Genomic DNA, 11,101 nt, shown 5'->3' with positions numbered 1-11,101 from the left:
CCCCCCCCCCCTGGCCAAGCCACACTTACTTACGGGATTTATTATATTTTGGACTTGAATTACATCTAATTAATATAATTTGATTGTGTGATATTGTTTTATCTGTCAAAATATCGACCCAGTGGGCACAAAATTTGGCTACGTCTTTACGACATCCTTACGAGATCTTTACGACATCCTATGTATATGTCGTTTCGATGTCTTTGCGATATCGTAAAGACGTCGTCAGATCATACGACTTATTTTCGATGTCGTAAAGACACCTTAACGACATGGACATAGGATGTCGTAAAGACGTCGCCAAATTTTGTGCCCACTTAAACTTCCATTCTTTCGTGGTAAAAACTGTTTTCTATGTAATTGTTCTTTTGCATCTTCAATTTTCAAGATTTTAGTTAGTAACACCATCTCTCTGATAAAATAGATTTATTTCAAGGAACGTAGAAGTAAAATTGTTAAATACTAGCCATGCTATAAGGAAAATCACCTTTGCCCCACTGGTTGGCGCTGCCCCCCCCCCCCCTGTCCCTAGATATTATTTTTTTTTTTTTTGTAGAATCGAACGGTGTATCTACTTTTTGTTATATTTCACAAATTTGAAAAAATGAAATATTGAAATAAAATATAAGAATATACCTTACAATATAATGTGTTTCTTTTCATATCAAAAGTATTTACATAAAAGCCATCTCAACATTAAAAATTTTAATAAATCAATAAAAATTTGTTTCAAAAGTTAATCGAATCACCATGACTATAATACTTCTTTAAGGACTAAGTACTTAAACGTCGAAAATTATGAATATATGAGTGATTGTTTCAAAAAAATACACAACGTTTCTTTAAGCAACGTCCTTACTTATTGGAGAAATTATTTTTTTGATATAGAATCTTAAATACGTCTAATAAATTTTGTTTACAAAATGGCTGTTTCTCCTAATAAATTCTACCCGAAATAATTATTCTTTAATAATAATTTATGAAAAGTATTTTCAAATCTATTACTCTTTTCTTCTGTAAAAGTAGGTTTTGCCCAAACTTCAAATTTGTTCAGGAATATTTTTTTGGTATAATTTGGCAAATAAGTCAGTTTTATTATCATGAATTATTTGTATCTGTGCAACTTTACAACGCTGCATCTTACAAAAAAATATGAAGCACAAAGTCTTATTTTTTATTGTTTAGTTATTACTTTTTTTAAATCTCAAATAATATTCTTTAACTTTCAAAGAAGAAAATAACATAATTCACTTTCTACATAGAAATTTAATCATGTAGAGTATAATTATTTCTTTATACTGTGCAAGTGTAATTATTGAAAGAAAAAAAGATTTCATTACATGGACTTTAGATATTTTTTCCACAGAACAGAACGGTGTAATCAGTATTTTTTGTTATAGTATAATAAATGAAATAAATCCTTATTAATAGTAGTTAAAATAATTTTAAAATATAAATTAGTTTCAAGTAAAAGCATCCCTTAGTTCAAAAAAATAAATAAATTTCGCTGTTTTCAGTCGTAGCCTGATGACAATATTTTTTAACGTTGTTTCAGCGTGAATATTCACCGAGTGGTTAGGAATAAGTTGCGTTAGTTTAAGGTGGGTTTCCGTATGCGCGACTGAAGTCGCGCTACTTGATTTGCGCGAAACTAGTCGCGCGGTTAGTGCTTCTTATGGGTTTCCTACGGGGCGTCTGGAGACAACCAACCAGCTCAATTTTCATTTTGTTGTCTGTAATCAGTCCAGTTTGAACGTCTGCTGCAGTAGGTTTACAGTAGCACATGACAGAATAGATTAATTAATAATTAATGTTTTCGACGAAGAAGAAGAGGAAGTACTTCTTATGCTTTTATTGAATGAGACAAGTCGAAGTGAAATTCGAGAACTTTTTTTAAAGAGGGAATCCGAAGGATTCCAGAAAATTTTAATTGAGCGGCATCTTTATAGTGATGAAATAATGTTCCGAAAATTTTTCAGCGTTAATATCAGCCAGTTTAATGACATTGGTTGAATATCTTCAGATAATAAAAAAATAAGCTTCAAGTTCTTGTAAAAAATATTAATGAATTTTCTTTAAAATAATTAATTTAAAGAAATATTTAATAAGATTTCAGAACTAACTTTGATGTATAAGTAACAACTTAACAAGTGGGACGATGGTCGTGGGGGCTAAAGCGTAGACTTTGGACCCACTCCTTCGGCTTGCGGGTTCGATTCCCGCCTCGCACTCTGGAAGAGTCTCGGTGGCCCATGCGGTGAACACTAGCCTAGCAAGGGAGTTGTTCATCTCCGGAGAGTTGTGGGACCGATACCTCTAGAGAAAAAGGTTTTCTCTAAGTACTTAAGGCTGTTGCTCTTGGTTGTTTGGAATCCACCTTAAACTGTAGGTCCCCCTTCTACCACCAAGTAAGTGTGTGGAGGGTGTGTAAAGGAATAGAGAAGGTGTAAGAAAAATGTAAACCCTTAGGGGACACATTAGAAGCTTTCATTCCAACAACTTAACAATTAATAATTTTGAACTTCTAGTTGAAAAAGTGTCAATTAAGCAAAAATTATAATCCATCAAGTTTTAATGCTTTTCACTGAAATTGCTTAAGGGCATGTGATACTCAGAAAATTTTCGATTTTACCAGTTTTAGGTTCCCCCGACTTTTTTTCTAGAATAATAAATATTTTGCATTAAAAATTTGGGAAATAATAGCGAACATAGTAACGGACGTCCCCACACACTTTTTTTTTGTAGGTTAATTCAAAAAAGTTTTAATTTAGCAAAATGTGATTAATTTTCATAGCACTTAGGAAACAGTATCGATTTTTTCAGTGTTAGATTCCCCCGGCTTTTTTCCTAGGATAAGAAATATTTACCTTCAAAATCTGGTAAATGATAGCGAACATGCTAACAAACGTCCCCACAAATTTTTTTTTGTGTTTTTTTTTATCAAAAAATTTTCGATATTGTTAACAACGTGCGTGTATATTTCGAGGTTATGTGTGTTACAATTCACCCGAGCGTTACTTCCGAACTACACAATATTTTTGGCCGAAAACTTTCGACTTACAAATAAACATAGTACCTAATCTCTTGGAACTAATCTTGTTTGCAGGCAATCAAAAAAGTTTGTTTCATATATAATTTCCAGATTATCGGAAAGTCGGAGATGAAAAACGACGTAACCTCAAAATAATGGATATGCATACAATTTTTATTTATCACAATAATTTTTTTTTGTTATTATCTCTCAAAAAAGTGTCCGGGGCGTCCGTTATGATATTTTATAGCATCTCCGAATTCAGTTTTTAAAAATTTTCATTTTTGTGAAAACAAGACGGGGAAACTGTCAGTATCACATGCCCTTAAAATTATATAATTTAACAAAAACTTTAATTAGTTGATTCATTCATCAAATTAGAGCATTGCAAATTATAGCGTGGATTTTTTTTGAACCTTCGATCTGTACAATTGATGAAAATTAGAATCTTTTATTTTTTAGTTTACCGATATTTATTTAAAAATTGGAACATTAAAAAGTATTCCTTGTTTTTGTCGATTAATTTTAAGGGTATACTTAAAAAGATTTAAATGTGTAAGAAAATTAAATAATTAACAGAAAAAGTAGCCTTGCGCAGAGAAAGTATTTACAAAGTGTAAAATAAAAATACACTTTTGAATATTTAAGTCGCTACCGTCGCGCGTTGGGTTTCACGCATTAGGAAAGGGCTCCAGTGGACACAAAATTTGGGGACATCCTTACGACATCGTTATAATATCTTTACGATATCTTTACGATATCTTTACGGGATCATATGTCCATGTCGTTTCGGTGTCTTTGCGATGTCGTAAAGACATCCTCAGATGATACGACTTATTTACGATATCGTAAAGACACCTTAACGACATGGACATCGGATGTCGTAAAGTTATCGTAAAAATGTCGTAAAGATGTCGCAAAACTTTGTGCCCACTGGTGCGCCACAAGATTCAGTGAGAAGCAGTCATAAACTGTAACGCGCGATTTGATTAGCACTGCTGCAGTTGCGCATATGGGAACCCACCTTTAGACTATAGAATCTAGAAGGTAGGTAGTACAAATTACCGTATCGCGCATCCGATTTTTCGAAGCGTTAGAAGTGCACGGTCTCCACGCCCGTAAAAATTGATTGACCACCTGGCCTCTGTGTTCTTTAATGAACAATAAATCACTTTGAAATTACCTTGCGCGTACTCGTTGTAGCACGATTGTGCAAGTGACAGGTTTAAATGGAAAACGCTGTAACGCAAACAATTAATCAACAGGCAGAATTTTATACAAAAAGAAAAAGTAGGCAAAGGATAAGCAATAGAAAATCTAAAAAAAATTAAAATTAAGTAAAGGAAAATTGAAGGAAATCAGTCAATTTGGAACTTGAATATTATAAGAACTACAGTTGAAATCAAACTGACATGCGAAAATTATAGAGAGGACATGACATTCTGTACTACTGATACGGATTTCAACTCGACATAGTAGATAAAATTAATAACCCTTTCGATATCGCAGACAATATGTCCCGCGCTCCCTCCCCTAATGCGGATAGAATTCAGTCTCACACAGTTCTTACCACTGACGTTTTGCTAAAATTGGAACTGACCAAGGTAAAGGCATTTAAGGGTGCCATGAATAAATTAACAGAAACATTAAATGGTAACGGCGATGTAGAAGTAGGCAATTGTATTAAATCTATTAAACGCTAATTTACTTTGGGATTAAATTTTGACTGAAAGGATTGTGGGTGAAGCAAAAAGAGCAATTAAACACGTGCGAATAAAGAACTAAGAGGATTTATATGCATCAATGAAATCAAATCTCAGTATAAGCACTTTAGCAGAATTATAGCGATCAACACTGGAAAACATTTACAATGAATTAACTTATGCTTTGCAATCCGAACACAGTTCTGTAAAGGAAAGAAAAATTGCGTAGAAGATGGAAGAAAGGGTGGCTGTTAAAAATGCGTTCTGAATTTACGCGCCGAAAGAGCCACATAGGTTAATAAAATCCGAAAAGGAGAAAATTAAAACAAGGCTGCAATGCAAGTGACAACATCTTACTAAATCGATTATGCATGCGCTTGAAGTCATCTTTAGCAGAAGTTAATGACATTTTAAAAAATTTTTAACCCTTCAAAAATACTATTGCAATTACTCCATGACATTCTAATGGGAAATCTAATGTAAAATCCGAATTGCAACAAGTGAAATGCCCATCTTGCTTTTTTTTGTTTAGTTTTTGCTGCATAATAATCTCGCCGATAGTATGTGTCGTAGCCCACTTGCCGACCCAGTCGATTGGCCGGCCAACTGGCCAGTCGGCTAATCGACGCTGAATAGACCTGCGATTCCCAAACTAGTGCCGCCAGCCGATGAGGCTGCCGCCGGCAGGGGGATGCCACCCCGGGCCGAGCAGCAAGGCAGGCTCCGAGGCAGGCTCCCCGCTGCGACCAGAAGGCTACTTTCCTCGACTTTCGTGTACCTACCAGGAATGACCCTTTTATTGCTATGAACTTGCAATATCTGAAATTATAAACACTTAGCTCAATTAAATTTTAATTGGCTGAATGAATTTCGTAATATACTTTAAAGACAATGAAAACAAAGTTTTTAAAAATCGGTTAACATTCGAACTAATAAATGAAATATTTACAAATCACGTGAATGCAACAAAAGTGCGATAACTCTTGAAGTTATTATCCGATCTTCTTCTATATTTTTTTAACGTTTATTTGATAATCTGACAAATCTAACGGAATTTATTAAAATTCTATTGATTAATATTTAACCAACTTGTCATTTTTCTCAACCGGTTCTAATTCTCTAACAACGAAAAGGTCAGCGAAGCAAGCAAACGAGCACGAACGACTAGCGTCCAGTGTCTCACTTGGGTTCAAGTATTGTGAAAAAATTTGAGGAAGGGGTCCCTGCCACTCCCCAAAAAGTGCATAAAAATTTGGGAATCGCTGCACGATAAGATGCGCTGTAGACTCTGTAGAGTATCCTTTGCGTTCACTCGGTCCGTTAGGGAAATTCCGATGAGATAATTGAGTTTCGTTATATTTACCTTATTCCGGACTTTTTTCTTACGTTTATATTCAAAGTATCTTCGTTTATTGAACGTTTACGTTCTTTTCGAGACTGTTCTAAACTAGACATTGTATACAGTGAACAATCAAGAAATTTATGAATAAGTGTCAAATTGCAAAAACTTTCGGTAATTATTTCGTAGATAAGACTCGGCGAGCGTCTTTATATGTTACTTGTGGGGGAAAAACGTTCTTAAGTGATCAAAACAAAAAGCGAACAAGTGAGAAACGTCATCAAAACGACAGAACTCTGAAAATATATAGCGAGCGTCTTTATGTGTTACTTGGAAAAAATAACGTTTTTAAGTGATCAAAACAAGAAATAAATAACTGAGAAATGTCGTTTTAAACAGCAGAACTGTAAGAATATTCAACGGTAACAAATTCAAATTACTTATGTATATATAGATTCATTGATTAATCGAGCAGTTAATTTATTTATTCATTTATTACATAATATTTATTATGACGAATTAATTTGTTTATGAAAAAATTGAGGAAAACATTTACTTTATTTGTTATCGAAAATGATGAAATTGAATTCTAGAAAAATTAAAATAAGAATCAAAGAACGATAACAAATGCAAAAAAGAAACAGAGAAAACAAACTGGGCTTGACACTTTAAACAATTGTATTTTTCAATGTTATAAATATAGCTGGTCCGAGTAAACGGAAAAATTTATTTCATGGTCTAGTCTACAACTTCTCCGCTGGATGTTTTTCGAAACTATAATTTTGAAAAACTTCCTCGCATGTAGAAAATTTGAAGCCATAGATTTGATACAGCACTAATAATTATTAATTGTAATTAAACAAACATTTTTAAGTTTTTAATGAATTTATTGGCTACGCTTGGATCAAGAGCAGTTATGTAGCAATTTTCAAATCAGTTTCTTTTCTTGTTTCGGATTTATGGCGAGTTGAGTTTATAATCGTACGCATTTTCTGAGATTCAGGAAAAGCGGTAATTAATTTTTTCTCCGAAACTGCTAAAAAAATAAAAATTCCAATTCTACAAAAAATAAGCTTTTGAATGTAAAGGAATGCAAGTAAACCACGACGCATAATAGACACAAGCTACGAAAAAAAATAATAAGACAAATTTGTTCACCGAAAAAAGAATAAATTTCCGAAAATTTTCGGTCATTTGTGGCAATTTTAAAGTTATATATGGTAAATATGGAAAGCATGGAATTAAACTTCTGAAAAAACGGATTACTTCCTTGCAGATTATAGGTCTGTGGAAGAATAATCAGGTTTTAAACAGGGATAGAAAAATGTTCATTTTTACGCTGAAATCAACGACTCAACTAGGGATCTTTGGAAAACAATAAAACTTTATTTTTATATTAAATAAAAAAAAGCTTAGTTTTCACCACAAGTGTCTTTAGATACTATTTTTTATTTTTAAGAACCTATTCAAGTGAATAATAAAATTTATTTAAAATTAAAAAATAGTAAAATTATTAACATTTTTATTATTTGATTGCATGAATGTCCAAAAATAAGAAACAATATCCAAATGTACTTCTGCTGAAAAATCATTTTTTGTCAAGGTATTGAAAAAAGAAAGTTTCGTCCCATGCAATTGGTATTATTGCTTCGCCCTTGGCTTGCAGACATCTTGATAGGTGACGTCGTGACTTTCGGCTAACGGCAATTAAAAAGATGGCGTGACTTCAGCTGTTACAGTGGTTCTATTTCAGGTGAAGGATAAAGAACTTGTGTTTTAAAAACGTTAATTTTTCCCTGTTATATATCATTATTCATGTTTAATGATGGATTTCCAAAACAATGAAAACGATTTCCAAAGGATTGGCAAAAAAAAAAAATTAAAATTTGTAGTCTGTTGTGCAGAGAGATTTTTTGAAAAATCGAAACTTTTTGGATTTTTAAATCCAAACAATGAAAATTGAGTTCCACACGTTTCCAGACGATTTCCAGTGCAAGTGTAACGTTAGCACACAATTTTTGAAAAGGTGATAACTTTTTGGATATTATTGTCCAAATGATAAAAATTGGTTTTCTAACAATTCCATAAAAAACAACTTTTTTAATTTATGGTGCTATCTTCAAGGACGTGTCAAAAGTTTTTAAAAAGACGTAGACCCCCAAATCTTTTACAAGATAACCTCAAAAATCGTGAATAAATAGTTCACTTACCTGGCATGTAGAATACTCCTGGAATTTATTTGTTGTTTGTTTCCATCAATGTAATTCAATAAACGTTCAATAATGCATAATAAACGATGCCAACTAGCAAAATGTATGGAAATTCCGAAGGGTCGAAAACCGAAATATTTTCAGCTGATGTTGAGAATTAGAAAATCAAAATGAAACGACGCCATGGATTATGAGACGACGGCATGATGAAAACGCAAAAAACGTCTTTTCGGCAGCAGCGCTCCGTACTGTTCAAATTTTGACGCGAGATTCAAATAAATTAAAATGTTGCTATGTAATCACATTATATGATTCTTATTATCTTATTGATGCAACGTTAGAATTTTAAACGTAACTAAAAATATAAAAATCGCGAATTGTAAACTTTTTCTGTGTACCTGAAAAACACGGTAATTGTACTGAAATTATGCTTAACGCTTTATTATATAATTGTTTATTTAGGTTTTGTTTAGAGACTGCCAATCCTATTTCAATTGATATAAAATATTGAAATCTTACATTAAACGAAAAGCCATCTTTTATTTGTAAAATCAGTAATTCCAAGGTTCAAACTTTGCACGAAATTTCCCAACTTTTAGCAATAAAACTGTATTTTCAGATATTTTTAAAATTCCAAAATTGTAAATGATTCGAGAACAAAGTTTAATATTTAAAAAAAAATGAAAATGTATTAAACTTGTATTGTTTCTAAATAAAAGCATAAAAGCTGATTAACTCAAAATTGAAAATTATTGTATACGATGCTTTCTAATTGTGAACGTCCGCGAAGAAAGAGACCTTAGATTTAAAAAATCGATTTTCATTTTTTTGTTGCTATTGATAGTTTTTAAATCGCTATTTTATTTGAAAAAACAATTACACTTTTATTTGTAAAATTGAGTTTGCTATTGAGATGCAAATTGAGAAGTGAATCGCCTATTTTGAAGCGTGCGGACCACCGGAGAAATCCAGCCCCACCACTTTCAACACATCTTTCTGTTTTGTGTCCGTCTGACTGAAGAATTCGTCTGACTTGCTGATCGTGGAGCGAGAAGATGTAGTAGTAAGTGGAGGGGAGGAATTCCGGAGATTGTCTCCGCTCGCTCAGTATCTGACTGCAACCGCTTCTTCAATCGCTTGTACTGAAAATTTTAACCCTAAGGCCCCTTTCCTCTTGGACGGCTGCAAATGGAGAAATTGCAGACTAAACTTTTGAAACTTAAACAAATATCATTAGAAAGTAATCAACAAAAAAGACGAATTTTCGACCAAAGAAATTAATATTCTCGATGAATCTTAAAAATACATGAAACTTTTACTAGAACAGATAAACTTTTGAATTAAAAAGACAAATTTTTCGAAAAGTAGTTAAATTTTCAATCAAAAAAGTTTTCAGTTGAATTTTTAACACCCAAATATGAAATTCAAACAAAAAATTAATATTTTACATTGATAAATGAATTTTTAGTGAAAAATTTTTTAGTATATTATTAAATGTTTAAAATTTCATTTTTAATTACCGACAGATTGATTAGAAAATACTCATTCACATTACTTAAAAACCAAAATAGATATACATTTAATTAATTGTACAATTAATCATTCTGAATTTCACAAATATTCCCTAAAACATCTTTTTTTCAATAAAATTATCCTTTTTCAAAAAGCGATTTCCACTCAAACTATTCATCATTCATCATTCATTAAGAATGGATCCAACTATATTGGAAATATTTTTAGAATTAATAATAACATAAAATGTGACTGTTATAGTAGAGCAATTGCATGTCAAATCGTCTGGAGAATTTCAGCTATTGTTAGTAATTTTAATGACAATTTTAGTAGCCGTTCTCTTAAATGTTAAAAGAAAAAACCTAAGCTTAAAAAATTCGTAATGTTTAATTTGCAGTGGAGAGGAGATTCAGTCTACGCCTATGTCTCAAGGTAGCCTGAATATTTTTTTGGAAGGGATCTTTTTAACGCTTCAATTGTGCAATACTCAGACATCACCTTTCTTCAATACGAGTTTCTAGTATTGAAACTCATCAAGATCGTAATTATTCCGACGATTTTAATTCAGAAGTTGATCTTTTTTACTGAACGTTTAATTTTTGAGATAAAACCACTGAATCGAGAAGTTTATTTGAAGCTAGTAGACCGGGAGTTGATCGTAGTTTCTGGTGCCCGATTTCATACCGCATGCCTTTTTAAGGGTCGATAATTAACCCTGAGAAAACAAAGATAAAAGGGTTTCTAGCCGCCGCCCACGGGCACGCTATAATTAAAATCGCATTGCAATGTGTGACAAGATTTACCGTTTTTCCTTAATGTTATATTGCGTGCCTTGATAATATAAGGCATTTCAAACAAATTGACGGTGTAATAATGAAAGGCATGCGGTACACAGTAGCCCAAACGGCTCAAAGGGTCACGTAAAAATAATAAAAATTTAAGGGAATTTCCGTGTTTTGAAATTGCATGCAAACGTAAAAAATAAAATTTTTCATTGAAAAAATAGTGTAGAAAAATTGACCTGCACCCCTCCTTGGTTTAGATGAGGAAATTTATGATAAAATAATTATTTACTGCAAAAGGCATGCATATTGAATAAGCCCATCATATTATAAATAATGATAAAAGTTGAAAAAAAATGATTGCAACTTTCCGTGACTTTGTTGTGCATGCCATTTTGGATTTCATTATGAAATAGTATTTTAAGCTACGAGGGTAGTTCAATAAGTCCTTAGAATGAAGTATAAAAACAATTTTTTTGGGTAAATTTTTTTTTATTTTTCAACATAATCTCCTTGGAGCTCTA

General features: G+C 32.3%; 1 protein-coding gene across 1 annotated transcript in view; it reads right to left on the bottom strand.

Annotated features, from left to right (window-relative positions):
• Positions 1-8,443, bottom strand: part of LOC117171446 (ankyrin-1-like) — a 15,147-nt gene extending 6,704 nt beyond the window's left edge. The window contains exon 1 of the mRNA XM_033358783.1: positions 8,284-8,443. The gene's annotated coding sequence lies outside the window, so the exon portion shown is untranslated. The remainder of the gene's footprint in view (positions 1-8,283) is intronic.
• Positions 8,444-11,101: the final 2,658 nt, after the last annotated feature.

This window comes from Belonocnema kinseyi, chromosome 1 (assembly GCF_010883055.1).
Source record: "Belonocnema kinseyi isolate 2016_QV_RU_SX_M_011 chromosome 1, B_treatae_v1, whole genome shotgun sequence".
Lineage (NCBI taxonomy): Eukaryota > Metazoa > Arthropoda > Insecta > Hymenoptera > Cynipidae > Belonocnema > Belonocnema kinseyi.
This window is presented reverse-complemented; position numbering and strand designations above follow the sequence as displayed.